General features: G+C 41.5%; 1 protein-coding gene across 2 annotated transcripts in view; it reads left to right on the forward strand.

Annotated features, from left to right (window-relative positions):
* The window catches only part of svild (supervillin d), a 150,090-nt gene that overhangs the window by 1,432 nt on the left and 132,704 nt on the right, over positions 1–15,954 (forward strand). The window contains exons 2-4 of one of the 2 annotated variants that reach the window (XM_084165649.1): positions 6,085–6,832; positions 7,278–7,343; positions 7,474–7,657. The exons of the other annotated variant lie outside the window; for it this stretch is intronic. The gene's annotated coding sequence lies outside the window, so the exon portion shown is untranslated. The remainder of the gene's footprint in view (positions 1–6,084; positions 6,833–7,277; positions 7,344–7,473; positions 7,658–15,954) is intronic. 2 annotated transcript variants of the gene reach the window in all.

Genomic DNA, 15,954 nt, shown 5'->3' on the forward strand with positions numbered 1-15,954 from the left:
AACCAGCTTCATGAGGTAGTCACCTGGAATCAATCAATCAAACACTTTTGATGATTCCATATGTGTTATTTCATAGTTTTGATGTCTTCACTATTATTCTACAATGTAAAAATAACGAAAAACCCTTGAATGAGTAGGTGTGTCCAAACTTTTGACTGGTAGTGTATGTATATAATTATAATTTCATGCAATTCTGCCATTGCTTATGACATGTTCAAGCAATTATTGTGGTGGATGAATCAACCTGTTCTGAACATTGGGGGGACATTTTCCCCCATCCCCCTTGGCAATTTCGCCTGTGCTTAATGTTGTAGCATATTTACATAGTTCTGAGATTTGTGAGTCATTGTGGCTTCCTTCTTTGTTTAGTTCCCATGATAGTAAGACTATATCAGGTAGCCTACAGTATAGAAATAGATCTTGTTCATTGTTTTCTACACCCAGAACGGTCAATCTCTCAGATACCCAACACTTACTCAATGCATTGAGTAAGTAATATTTCACAATATTGTGAAAGTATCTGCGACTGCAATCAACAGAATATTTCAACTGAATAACACATCATCATTAGTATGTGGCCAATTGGTCTTAACACTTCTCACGCCCCTATTCCATGCATTCTGCTTTTGTCGCAGTACAGTAAAGGGCCAACTCTTCTAAAACAGCTGCTAGACCAGTGCTCCATTGAATGTGGATGTCATTCATGCACCGCACTGTTGAATGGAGCCCATACACTGAATGAGCTCAACGTCATAAAAGCTAACTCTATTCTTGTTTAACCCACTGTATTGGCCTTGGCGGTGTGCCCAGAAAACTAACCTAAGTGTTTTGGTTGACAGAGCGTGTAGTTGGGAGTCTTGGACAGCCTGGGCTCTCCTCAAGTGAGTGAGCAAGCAAGGCAGAGAGAAAATCTCTCTGCAAACAATGACTGAGAATGAAGTGTACTTAAACACACCTGTGAAATCAAAAGAAAAGAAAGCAAGATAAAACAGAACAATAATGTACTGTAGGCCTAGTTGTTTCATACTGTAGTAGGAAGACATAAGGCAGCCATTTTGCCATAGGAGTGAATGTTTGAGTTCCAAATGGAATGAGGCATGAGCTGAGTTGGCAACATATTATTTTGGAATCAAGGCGTTATCTGTTCATATGGCATCTCCATGCAAAAAGCATGCAAACTATATCAAACAAGGTAGGAGCAAGAGTAGTGCATGAGTGTGCTGTGTGTGTATATGAGAGTACTGTGCACAATGTCTGTGCAGGAGTTAGGCTGGTTTTTTGGAGTGAATTACTGTCAAGCTCACTTGTGTCTTATGTCATCATGATGCTGTAGTTAAAGGCATGCTCCGGTACTTTGGTGACTAGTAAGTATTTTTTAAACCTCCCGCTTTGGGCTGGATGTGTCAATGTCTATGAGCTGAATTACTCGCACCTCAATTAGCCACAAAATCCCTAGTTTGAAAGCAACTGTTTTCTGGAATCTGTGCTGCGCCATTTTACCTACATCTCCCCCACATGGGCCAGCCCCCTAGCAATTCGAGTTCTAGCCAATGAGATTCAGCCCCTAGCCATTTGAGTGACAGCTAGTAAGAATCACACACAGCAGAGCGAGAGAGGGAGCAATGACGTGGTGCACATATCTGCAAAATGTTCTATTACTCAACTGCCTTGATATCACACTGCTTTTACAATTCTTCATGTTACTCGGACTGTTGGAAGTTTTGTAGCTACACTGTGGATTTAATGGTATTTGAGGCAGACACGTTTTCTCATGGGTAAAGTAGACACATCTCTGACAGTACTAGCTATGTCACAACAGGCCTTCCTGCCATATCATACCCAACCATCGGCTGGAGTTAAGCAAGAAGGGGAGAAGAATGTTGAGGGGTGTCTTGATATGCCACATTGTGTAAAAAAGATGAAAATAAAAAACTCCTACACGCGCATACACGGCCGTGATTTCATAAAGACATGCTGCCCCAGAGAGAACATTCTAGCTCAAACATCAGAACATTTCCTAGCAGGGAGCAGCATTAGTTTTCTCTAACTTTGTTTCTCTGTGTTACCCATCCTTTTCCCTTTATTTTGACCTTGTAAATGGCGTGGAGACCCTAAACAAGGTGACAGAGGCTCCATTGTTTGGCAGTTAAGTGGTAAGTGTTATCATCACTCAACTGAACGCGTGACTGTGGTCCCGGGTGGTGTTGGGTGGCATATGCAGGTATCGGTCACTCAACGAAGAAGAGGGGAATGAAGGGAAGAGAGGATGGGGTGGATGAGGGGGGCTGGAGAGCCACATGTTGGATAGAGCTTGGTTTGGCACACCTGAAGTGATCCGCTTAGATAGGGGGTATTGAATTTGTTTGATGTTGATGAGTCGATGGCTCTCACTTTGCAGTGGGGTTGACTTGGCGCTCAAGCCATATTGCTATCGACACTGCTAACATTCCAGACCCTGAAAGACAATGTTCAACAGTGTTTGGTTGTGTGAGGACACTAAATGAAGTATACACCGCTCCTTTGGTGCAACTGCCTGGGATTAAACCTGTCTAACCTCATCCACTAATATCCTTCATAAACATTGTATGACACCTGACATAAACATTGACTGGCTTTGGTCCATTGCCAGCAGGCTGAAGTGCCATTAGTGTACCTACACTAATGCAGAACATTTATTTGAAAGTCAGTGATGTATTGCACTTAATGCAAGTATGATGTCAATGATGAATAGCTAGTAACTATACTGAACAAAAATATAAATGCAACATGCAACAATTTCAAAGATTTTACTGAGTTACTGTTCATATAAGGAAATCAATTAATTGGAATGAATTCATCAGGCCCTAATCTATGAATTTCACATGACTGGGCAGGGGCGCAGACGTGGGTGGGCCTGGGAGGGCATAGGCCCACCTACTTGGGACCAAGGACCACCCACTGGGGAGCCAGACCCAGTCAATCAGAATGAGTTTTTCCCCACAAAACAAAAGGGCTTTATTACATACAGAAATACTACTCAGTTTCATCAGCTGTCCGGGTGGCTGGTCTCAGATGATCCCGCAGGTGAAGATGCCGGATGTGGAGGAGTGGTTACACATGGTCTGCGGTTGTGAGGCCGGTTGGACGTACTGCCAAATTCTCTAAAACGGCATTGGAGGCGGCTTGTGGTAGAGAAATGAACATTCAATTATCTGGTAACAGCTCTGGTGGACATTCCTGCAGTCAGCATGCAAATTGCACACTCCCTCAAAACTTGAGACATCTGAGGCATTGTGTTGTGTGACAACTGTACATTTTAGTGACCTTTTATTGTCCACAACACAAGGTGCACCTGTGTAATGATCATGCTGTTTAATCAGCTTCTTGATATGCCAAACCTGTCAGATGGATGGATTATGTTGGCAAAGTAGAAATGTTCACTAACAGGGATGTAAACAAATTTGTGCACAACCTTTTAGACATGAGCTTTTTGTGCATATGGATCTTTTATTTCAGCTCGTGAAACATGGACCAACATTTCATGTTTCATTTACGATTTTTCTTCAATATACAGTGCATTCAGAAAGTATTCAGACCTGTTTACTTTTTCCAAATGTTGTTACTTTACAGCCTTATTGTAAAATCGATTAAATAGTTTTTCCCCCTCATCAATCTACACACAATACCTCATAATGACAAAGCAAAAACTGGTTCAGAAATTTTTGCGAATGTATAACAAATAAAAAACTGAAATGTCACGTTTACATAAGTATTCAGACCCTTTACTCAGTACTTTGTTGAAGCACCTTGAGTCTTCTTGGGTATGACACTACAAGCGTGGCACACCTGTATTTGGGGAGCTTCTCCCATTCTTCTCTGCAGATCCTCTCAAGCTCTGTCAGGTTGGATGGGGAGCATCGCTGCCCAGCTATTTTCAGGTCTCTCCAGAGATGTTCGATCGGGTTCAAGTCTGGGCTCTGGCTGGGCCACTCAAGGACATTCAGAGACTTGTTCCGAAGCCACTCCTGCATGGTCTTGGCTTTGTGCTTAGGGTCATTGTCCTGTTGGAAGGTGAACCTTCACCCCAGTCTGATGTCCTGAGCTCTCTGGAGCAGGTTTTCATCAATGATCTCTCTGTACTTTGCTATGTTCATCTTTCCCTCGATCCTGACTAGTCTCCCAGTCCCTGCCGCTGAAAAACATGCCCACAGCATGATGCTGCCACCACCATGCTTCACTGTAGGGATGGTGGCAGGTTTCCGCCAGACCTGACACTTGGCATTCAGGCCAAAGAGTTAAATCTTGGTTTCATCAGACCAGAGAATATTGTTCCTCATGGTCTGAGTCTTTAGGTGCCTTTTGGCAAACTCCAAGCGGGCTCTCATGTGCCTTTTACTGAGGAGTGGCTTCCGTCTGGCCACTCTACCATAAAGGCGTGATTGGTGGAGTGCTGCAGAGATGGTTGTCCTTCTGGAAGGTTCTCCCATCTCCACAGAGGAACTCTGGAGCTCTGTAAGAGTGACCATCGGGTTCTTGGTCACCTCCCTGACCAAGGCCCTTCTCCCCCGAGTGCGCAGTTTGGTCGGGCAGCCAGCTCTAGGAAGAGTCTTCGTGGTTCCAAACTTATTCCATTTAAGAATGATGGAGGCATCTGTGTTCTTGGGGACTTTCAATGCTGCAGAAATATTTTTATAGTTACTTCGCTACTTGAGTCATCTATCTCTCTCTCTCCCTCTCTCCATGCTGCTTTCCACATAGACCTAGCCTAGCCCCGCCCCGCCCCGTCTCTCAAGGAGCACATTTATTGTTCCTCGACCACGAGACACTTGCATTCAGTCTGCATGGTCAATGCAGCACATGCAACAATGTTAATGACAATGATGCTGTTTTCACTTCTTAATATAAATGTTCTATAATTACACTATTAGTTTGTGTTTTCTTACATCTACAAACAGCTAGTTTGTCTTTTCTTATCAACTTGGGCCTAAATCTTGTTAGCCGCGAATGTTAATCACTGGCTAGCTTGCTAATAAATGTACTGAGTCAGAGCAAACATAAGCTATACAGCCGGATAATACCAGTGATAGTGTAGACCTAAATCATCATGTTTGTGCAACACTATCTTCTAAATCAAAGCATGAATATGTTAGCAACATGTGAAGTAGCTAAGAGAAAACATTCTATGTAGCCAAAGATTATAGGGTCCCCTAGGAAACACTTATCAACACTTTGGTTCCTACCCTGTCACAATAACTCCTCCCTGGCATTTTCATTCATTGTCATGTCAAACAACACTGTATTCAAAGTGCCACTTACATTCTGACTATAGAATTAGAATAATCATTCTATTTCCATGGTGTTTAGCTCTAAATCGCAAGTCAAATTGCAATTGCAACATTTGGTAAAAAATAAGGCCTAGATTGTTTGCCCATATCGTGCAGCCCTATGTGGCAGTGTGGAAATTATCTCAAATTAGTGCAGGAAATGCAGGAATTGATAAAAATACAGATTTTTTTTTTTTTTTGAATTGAGGAGTATAAAACTGTCAGAATGGAGAAAGACCCATTGAAATCACTTAGAATGTGTGTGTTGCCACCCTTTTTTATTATACAAAAAACCCCCCACAAAATACCTTCATACTGTAATTTAGTTTTATACTGTGATATGATATTTTGGCCTTATCGCCCAGCCCTAGAGAGTACCCACCTGACAGGCATGGCAGTCGAAATGGGATCAGAAACACTGGAATGTAATGTAGTTTTTGTTAATGAGCCATCAAGGAGTGTTTCCTGAAATTACCATGCCTACACTTAGAAAAAGGGGTTCTTTGGGGTTCTATATAGAACCTTTTTGGTTCTTTGGATGAGATTAAAGAACCCTTTACTAAAAAAGGTTCTATATATATGTAAGGGATAATCAACAAAAGCCTATGCGTTCTATGGAAAATAATGAACGACGTACGCGTCGTGGAACACACCTTCCACGGAGTTGCATTATTTTCTAGAGAATGCATAGAGCCACGAGTTGATGATCCCTTTTATACCATGGCTATAATTGAACACATTTGTTGCTAGAAATGTGTTCAACATCCACTGAATGTTTCAGGATCGAGGGAAAGATGAACGGAGCAAAATACAGAGAGATCCTTGATGAAAACCTGCTCCAGAGCGCTCAGGACCTCAGACTGGGGCGAAGGTTCACCTTCCAGCAGGACAACGACCCTAAGCACACAGCCAAGACAATGAAGGAGTGGCTTCGGGACAAATCTCCTGAATGTCCTTGAGTGGCCCAGCCAGAGCCCGGACTTGAACCCGATCAAACATCTCTGGAGAGACCTGAAAATAGCTGTGCGGCGACACTCCCCATCCAACCTGACAAAGCTTGAGAGGATCTGCAGAGAAGGGAGAAACTCCCCAAATACAGGTGTGCCAAGCTTGTAGTGTCATACCCAAGAAGACTCGAGGCTGTAATCGCTGCCAAAAGTACTGAGTAAATGGTCTGAATACTTATGTAAATATTTTTTGTAAATGAGCAACAACAACAACAACAAAAAACTGTTTGTATTGTCAATATGAGGTATTGTGTGTAGATTGATGAGGGAAAAAAATCAATTTAATCAATTTTAGAATAAGGCTGTAAAGTAACAAAATGTGGAAAAAGGCAAGGGGTCTGAATACTTTCCGAATGCACTGTAGAACCTTTTGGTCAATTCAAAATTGAACTGTCGTTCCGATTTAAAAAAACAAACAAAAAACAACAGCCAGTCTATTCCAGCATGACGAAGCAAGAGGACAGTGGTTGAACCAACTTGCAAGTAGCCTACCAATAAGCACATTATTTTCAATGTATTAAGGTAAGCAAAGCTGATTATTTAATTCAAAAATATGAAGACAAAGTCATATGATAAACTATAGGCTAGAGTTGAAGTTGAAACATTAGAATTTTAGCATGTTTGTAAGCTAGCTAACTTAGCTAGCTAAACAGAAAAAGCTAGGCTACTTTAATTCACCACTTTACAAGCAAGTCAGGTAACTCTTTCAAATAAACATTTTTTTATTGTTTGATATGCCAAATAGAGCTACAGACCCAGCCTGACATTGGCAATTAGGGAATTGTTTATTTTAATTTTAGTGTGGAGTCAGCCTAGTCCCCGCAATTATGTTTCATGAAGCCATTAGAAGACTGTTGCTGACTGAAAGGAGTTATGTATAAATTATTTATCTATAATAATTATTGGTGATTCAATAGCCTAGTTAATCATTACATGATTTTTAACACACTATCTATGTTTTGCTCAGTGTGGCAGTAACCCGGAACTATCAGAGGCAGAGAATTTCTCTTTCGGCTGCTGCTGACAACTGCATGTAAGTTGTTGTTATACATCATAATAATGATGTCTGCATAGCATTTTGTCTTTATTTTGGCAGATTAACTCATGCTTATTTCTGAAGGTTAACTTGTTTTTGCTCCTTTTTTCATCTTCTCTGGAACCAGTCAAGCAGGTAGCCCAGTGGCTAAGGAGTTGGACCTGTGGAAGGAGTTGGACCTTTGGCCGAAAGGTGGCCTGGTCGATTCCCTGGCTGGGCGCTGGAAAACATCCTACAAACATTCCCCTATCGTTGTGCACTTGAGCAAGGCCCTTAACCCCACAACATGCTCTCTATCCAGCGGCTCAACTGTATGTGTGAGGTCTGCTGTTTGGTGGTATTGAGAACTGAGCAGAAGACACATTTTTATTGTTCACTGTAACTAATGGACAAAGTATATTGTATTGTAAAGAAGTCGGCCAGAGTTAACGTGGGCCATCATTCAAACAAAAAGATGCCTCCTAGGTCTGGACGATATATCTAATTATTTAGATGAATTTGAATGTATCTTTTAGTGTGACGTTCCAAATGCCAGTATTGCAAGAATATACAGTTGAAATCGGAAGTTAACATACACCTTAGCCAAATACATTTAAACTCAGTTTTTCACAATTCCTGACATTTAATCCTAGTAAAAATTCCCTGTCTTAGGTCAGTTAGGATCACCACTTTATTTTAAGAATGTGACATGTCAGAATAATAGTAGAGAGAAATTTATTTCAGCTTTTATTTCATTAATCACATTCCCAGTGGGTCAGAAGTTTACATACACTCAAATAGTATTTTGTAGCATTGCCTTTTTAAATTGTTTAACTTGGGTCAAACGTTTCGGGTAGCCTTCCACAAGCTTCCCACAATAAGTTGGGTGAATTTTGGCCCATTCCTCCTGACAGAGCTGGTGTAACTGAGTCAGGTTTGTAGGCCTCCTTGCTTGCACATGCTTTTTCAGTTCTGCCCACAAATTTACCATAGGATTGAGGTAAGGGCTACAGTTGAAGTCAAAAGTTTACATACACTTAGGTTGGAGTCATTAAAACTCGTTTTTCAACCACTCCACACATTTCTTGGTAACAAACTATAATTTTGGCAAGTCGGTTAGGACATCTACTTTGTGCATGACACAAGTAATTTTTCCAACAATTGTTTACAGACAGATTATTTTACTGATAATTCACTGTATCACAATTCCAGTGGGTCAGAAGTTTACATACACTAAGTGACTGTGTCTTTAAACAGCTTGGAAAATTCCAGAAAATGATGTCATGGCTTTAGAAGGTGTACCTGTGGATGTATTTCAAGGCCTACCTTCAAACTCAGTGCCTCTTTGCTTGACATCATGGGAAAATCAAAAGAAATCAGCCAAGACCTTAGAAAAAGAATTGTAGACCTCCACAAGCCTGGTTCATCCTTGGGAGCAATTTCCAAACGCCTGAAGGTACCAACTGCACATGGGGACAAAGATCGTACTTTTTGGTCAAATGTCCTCTGGTCTGATGAAACAAAAATAGAACTGTTTGGCCATAATTACCATCGTTATGTATGGAGGAAAAAGGGGAAGGCTTGCAAGCCGAAGAACACCATCCCAACCGTGACGCACAGGGTTGGCAGCATCATGCTGTGGGGATGCTTTGCTGCAGGAGGGACTGGTGCACTTCACAAAATAGATGGCATCATGAGGAAGGAAAATTATGTGGATATATTGAAGCAACATCTCGAAACATCAGTCAGGAAGTTAAAGCTTGGTCGCAAATCGGTCTTCCAAATGGACAATGACCCCAAGCATACTTCCAAAGTTGTGGCAAAATGGCTTAAGGACAACAAAGTCAAGGTAATGGGGTGGCCATCACAAAGCCCTGACCTCAATCCTATAGAAGATTTGTGGGCTTAACTGAAAAAGCGTGTGCGAGCAAGGAGGCCTACAAACCTAACTCAGTTACACCAGCTCTGTTAGGAGGAATGGGCCAAAATTCACCCAACTTATTGTGGGAAGCTTGTGGAAGGCTACCTGAAACGTTTGAGACCCAAGTCAAACAATTTAAAGGCAATGCTACCAAATACAAATTGAGTGTATGTAAACTTCTGACCCACTGTGAATGTGATGAAGAAATAAAAGCTGAAATAAATCATACTCTCTACTATTATTCTGACATGTCACATTCTTAAAATAAAGTGGTGATCTTAACTGACCTAAGATAGGGCATTTGTAAAAGGATTTTAAAGGTATTTGGGTAAGGTGTATGTAAACTTCCGACTTCAACTGTACAGACATATATACACAAACACATACACACATATATATACGCAGCTGCTTTGCTATAATCTTTAGCCATGATTAACTTTAGTCTATCTTCTCTTTTGAAGTTTACATTTTTGTCTTCATATAGGCCTAGTTTGTCTTCCTATAAACTAGCATCTTCATTTCATGGGAACGTGTTCTGTTGACCTCAACACAAATGTTTACATTTTTGCCCTCAAATGTGTTTGTGGTCTCTTTGAAAATATCTTTATCTCACTCCAAAAGTCAGGCCTCTTGACCAGCCTTTACACTGGAAGCAGACAAAAAAGAGAAAGATATAGAAGCTGTAAATACGATAATGCACAGAGCAATGCAATGTTTACCTGTGCGGTGATGTATGTTATAAATGCATACTAGATTGTAAATATATACAATACGTTTAAGGTTGTGGATAGCCACAGGAAGATCAGAAGCATTTTTATTCCCGAAAGGCACTCGTACTTGACTGTACAGTCCGAGAACAGTCGCTACAGTCGAAATCAATAGCCCTGGTTGAGCCTGCAATTCTTGACGGTTCAGAAACAAGCTCAATATTCAATAGGCAGTGGGCACTTGGAGAACGTTTGAGAAACCATCTGCAACTGGTCATTAATGATCATTTCCTGGAATGTGAGGGGTTAAATGAGCCAAAAACCTAATTTAAATGCCTTGATATATTACATAGGAATGCATTGTATATTGTTCGACTGCAAAAAAAGAAGAAATGGTCTAACTGCCACCTGAAAACAAATCTCCCCCGTCTCCTCTTCTTTTGGTTCAACCCATCCTTTTTCCTCAGCACTCAACTGGGGGAACCATAATGTCCGTCTCGGCAGGCAGTTTCACTCTGTAAATATTTACAGTGACTGGAGGGGATGTGACAATATGAGCAATAGGAACTCCCAGGGGAAGGGTGCTTGGGTTAGCCAGGAGGCTAATCTCCTCTAAGACATATTTGTACATCTCGCTAGCAGTTAGTGGCCGCTTTACAATGTCGACACTCACAAAAAGAAGATGAGCTCATTTAGCCTGTGCATTAGTTCTATATGAAGTGTGTGAATGCAGTAATTGATGACACGGTGACATTGAGCATATGTTGACAATCAGTCTAACTTTGAAGTGTATATATCTGGACAACGTTTCCCATGCAACAAGTGACACTAAGACTAATGTACAAGGGTCTGACTGCGTATTGAGTCATTGTAAAAGCCTTGTTTGGGTGTCTGGATTGCTTTCTGTAGAAGTACTACAGTCCATACATGACACTTGAAACATTGTAGTCGAATGGACAGAATGTCCACTTCATCTAATTGGCCTCTCATTCATACTTGGGTCATCATCCAGCCAATCATCATCATCACAATCATTGCCATCATCATAAACATTGTCATCATCAATATACTTTTCATAAGAGGGCACATTCACACAAAAAACTCGGACATAGCTCTGGTGGCGATGCAAATGATTGACCCTTTATTTCCATTCAGGAAATATCACATTACGAGAGAAACTCCTGTATCAGCCTACGCAGGTTTCCAGTTTCCACATAGCCTACTTGCTAAATATGAACTATCTGATTTTGTTGCGTTTCAATGGGAATCAACGGTTTTCAATGGGAATTAACTGTTAATCCCACATCTGGTAATTATTTTGTTTAGCATGTAGTTGAGCTGTGGTTGATTTTGTTGCATTTTAATGTAAATCAACTGTTAGGCCTGTTCCCATAAAAGCTAATTTTGTTCTACTGTATATCTGGGCCCTAACCCATCAACCGCAAAGTAGGCTAGCAAGTAGAAAGTAGGCTAGCTGATTTTGTTGAGTTGTCCAACAAATGTACTGTATATCTAGGACTTACTAACCCATCCCCCTCTGACTGTACAGAAGACCCCCTAACTGCGATTCAGCAGTCCAGATGGTGTCTGGTGGACACCCCGAGACCCCATGACTTGGATAGGCTGGATGAGTCATTCCACCTCGCTGTATTTCTCTCTCTCTCTCTCTCTCTCTCTCTCTCTCTCATTATCCCCCTTCTTTCCTCTCTCTCTCTCTCATTATCCCCCTCCTCTTTCCTATCCCTCTTTCTCTCTCTCTCATTATCCACCTCCTCTTTCCTATCTCTCTTTCTCTCTCTGCGTCTTTGTCCTCTACAGTAGTCCAGACTGTGGCTGATAAGTGACATTTGCCTATATCTAACCTGAGACAGTGTTACGTTGACGTAAGCTATTCTGATGGTTTCCCCATAGCTTTTAATGTTATCTAATCTCTCTCTATCTCTTATTTGATATCCTAGAGTAACCATCTTTCCAATTTAGTCTGTCAGTTTTCCCAAACTGCAAAGCAGTTTCACTCAGGAAAAATATCACTGTAAGCCAAAGAAGCGTGTTGTATATCATTCAAATGTTTTTTTTATAGATTGACACCCTTAAAACATACTGGAGTAAGGAGTCAGTAAGTTTAGCAATTTTTGTGTTGAAGGCTACCAATGATTTATATGTACAGTAGATGACGGACAGGGCGCTGTTTTGAAGCCACCGCGCCTCCATCTTGGCACTCCCCCACCATTGTAAAAATATTTTGGAAGCTATGGAAATGCATTTATTAATAATGTCTATATTTGTTTTTGCCACGTTTATTCTATTACAGACACCTTAATGCATATTTTAAAATTATATTATGTGAGCTGAACTTAAAAAGATATTAAAACATTTTCCTTAAAGTATAATTTTTAGAAAGTTCTAATGTTAATGTCCCCACTACAACAAATGTAGTTAAATACATGTAATTTTGTTCTTAACATTTAATTGAAATACTGTAGAATTCCATTAATTCCTATGGAGGACTGCTCCTTCTGGGGAGTGTCAATATGGCCAACCGGTGGCTTCAAAGCCTGTGATTTGCCAGTACACAGCATCAGCAATCCAGGGTTTAAATAAGTAATTGAAGGCTACTCAAGCCAAGGTAACCCAGTGCAAACCAACGTGCATTGCAAACAAGTGCAAAAATGTTTGCCAAAGGGTGTTTATTTGGTGAAAGGTGCGGACGTGTGGTAGGAAGATACTACATTGCTCTCATAAAGATTTCCTGTGTGTGTACTCTGGCTGCAGTAGCCCTTTGAGGGCAGTCAAGCTCGGCACGCCACGCATGGTATGAGTTTGAGCGCCGGTAACGGGGCATTCCTGATCTGCCAGTCTGATAATGGACACAGAAACACACCACCCTTCCTCTCTGTCTGATCATACAGTGCCTTCAGAAAGTATTATTTTTTTGTCACTGGCCTACACCCAATACCCCATAATGTCAAAGTGGAATTATGGTTGTAGAAAATTTTACAAATAGAAAATCAAAAGTTGAAATGTCTTGTCAGTAAGTATTCAACCCCTTTGTTATGGTAAATAAATTCAGGATTAAAAATGTGCGTAACAAGTAACATAAGTTGCGCTACTGTTTAACATGATTTTAATGACCACCTGATCTCTGTACTCAAACACACACTTATCTGCAAGTTCCCTCAGTCGAGCAGTGAATTTCAAACACAGATTCAACCACAAAGACCAGGAAGGTTTTCACCATGGAGGTTTTCAAATGCCTCGCAAAGTAGGGCACCTATTGGTAGATAGGTACAAAATAATAAAAATACAGACATTGAGTATCCGTTTGAGCATGTTGAAGTTATTAATTACACTTTGGATGGTGTATCAATACACCCAGTCACTACAACGATACAGGCGTCCTTCCTAACTCCGTTGCCGGAGAGGAAGGAAACCGCTCAGGGATTTCACCATGAGGCCAGTGGTGACTTTAAAACAGAGTTTAATGGCTATGATGGGAGAAAACTGAGGATGGATCAACAACATTGTAGTTACTCCAAAATACTAACTTAATTGACAGAGTGAAACGCAGGAAGCTTGTACAGAATAAAATAATTCCATAAGCACAGGCAAATTTCTAGTGGAAATCCTGGTTCAGTCTGCTTTCCACCAGACACTTGGAGATGAATTCACCTTTCAGCAGGACAATAACCTAAAACACAACGCCAAATCTACACTGGAGTTGCTTACAAAAAAGACAGTGAGTGCTCTTGAGTGGCCGAGTTACGGTTTTGACTTAAATTTACTTGAAAATCTATGGCAAGACCTGGAAGTCTAGCATTGATCAACAACCAATTTGACAGAGCTTGAAGGATTTTGAAAAGAATAATGGGCAAATGTTGCACAATCCAGGTGTGGAAAGCTCTCAGAGACTTACCCAGGAAGACTCACAGCTGTAATCGCTCCCAAAGGTGTTTCTACAAAGTATTGACTCGGGTGTGAAAACTTTTGTAAATTAGATTTCTGTATTTCATTTTCAATACATTTGCAAAAATATCTAAAAACATGTTTTCACTTTGTCATTATGGGGTATTGTGTGTAGATAGGTGAGTAAAAAAATTGATTTAATCAATTTTGAATGAAGGCTGTAACACAACAAAATGTGGAATAAATCAAGGGGTATGCCCACCTTTGTGTACCTTTTGTGTGGTGCTTTGTACCCTTGTCTACAGCACCGTGTCTATGTGCTGCTGTGCAGATGCAGGTACACATCTTTTTGTGTGTGTTTTCCATTCATTTCCCTCACGTTTGACTAAGGCAAACAGAAAGCCTGAAGACTGGGACAAAGGGGATCACTAAGAAACCAGAGCACAAATCGAGGAACAGAATTTAACAGTACTTTCCCATTGGGTGTGTTGTGTGTAAACCACATTTACCACAGTGTGTATTTTTTGAAACAATAGCCATTGTCTCTCAAAGTCACTCCTGGGGAATGGAAGGAAGCAACCCACTTTTTCAGCATAGCAACAAGCTTTCACTGGATCAATAAATAAAACAGAACTGGTCAGTTCAGATGTCCATAACTTTACAGTTACAAAAGCAAAATGGAGTTAAGGGGCATGACTAGGCTTGGTTGTTATGTCAACAGCAGACAGTGGGTGGCTGGTTACAGTCAATGGGACTGCGTGGGTTAAAGGGATCTGGCTGGGGAGGAGTGTGTGTTGGAGTGTGTGTGCCTCTGTCTGTGTTTGACAGATTCGCCTCAGACCCTGTTTTTACACCATCCTGCGCTCCCCTTTCAACCTCCTCACCCCGGTACCACCAGACAAGGGCCTCTTGGCACCCTGGTGACTCATGCCCCACAAAACAGAAAATCTTCCCCCACAACACCCCCTTCCCCAAACCCTTTCTCTCCCCCCCCCCTCCCTTCCCCTTCCTATTCCCACCTACTAAAGCACAAGGAAGGGATGAGTCACATCAATAAAGGGGCCTGCCATGCAAAACCCGCCCCTGCTGTCAGCGTTCCCTTTAAAGCTCTTTATTAGCAGAATAACCTCTTGGAGCCTGAGGAGTGGATACTAGTGTTAAAAGTCTCTGCAATTGTAATCAAGCCCTCGTTTTGCCGATGATGGTACTCTGGGCCCTTAAACTGCCATAAGATCAGCAGCAGCCTTTATGGCCTTGTAATGGGAAACACATTGGTTTTCCAGTATGTGGTCTATTACAGTATGGAGTGGAAATGCATGGCACCATGGCCCCGCCCCTATGGCGTTTTTCGGCTGTGGTTGGTTAAATAGTTTTGGCCTAAGCTGCTGCTTAGCACATGTAGATGTCAGATAGCGTTATTGGATTACGGGCTGATGACCCATACTGAGCTTCATCTCCTCTCGCTGCCTGGTCACATGACCCGTTTGGAATCACACACTGCTAGACACAGGACAGGAAACTCGCACACTTTTGCTGCTGTCCGGAGATGTGCGTCTGCCGGTCGTATCCTGACAGATTTATCTTAAAAACATTATTTTCAACTAGAGGCATAGTGTGGCCTACAGGAAAAGGTAAGGCTGTATTTTCCATAAGATACTGTAATATCTCAGCGGCATACCCTATTTCTCTTTCTCACTCATTTTATTCTCCTCCCTGTGGGTGCTTGCACTTGATGGCAAATCCCTCTGACTTGCCACGGGTGAGAGACTTTTATAACGGAGACTACTGGCCTTGCCTGTTTGACTGCTGTCTTCAGCAGTTGCATACTGGCACCTGGTTTTCTCACTGTGGACAAAAGTTTCCACCCTCCTCCCTCTGGAAGAATGTGAATGTCAGGAGCTGGCGATTTGTTTAACTGGCTCTTCCCAGGGTGCAAATGGAAGGAAGGTTGATGCTTGAATGTCTCTATGGGGTCATTCCACCTCAAAAGGCACAAGAAAGAGATTTTCGACACCCACCATCTCAGATTGTTCTGAAATTGTTTCTGTAGTTGGTAACAATTACAATTAGCATTCCTGAAACATTATTTTGTTGAAAT

This window comes from Coregonus lavaretus (genome assembly GCF_964263955.1).
Source record: "Coregonus lavaretus genome assembly, chromosome: 1".
In the NCBI taxonomy this organism is placed as follows: Eukaryota; Metazoa; Chordata; class Actinopteri; order Salmoniformes; family Salmonidae; genus Coregonus; species Coregonus lavaretus.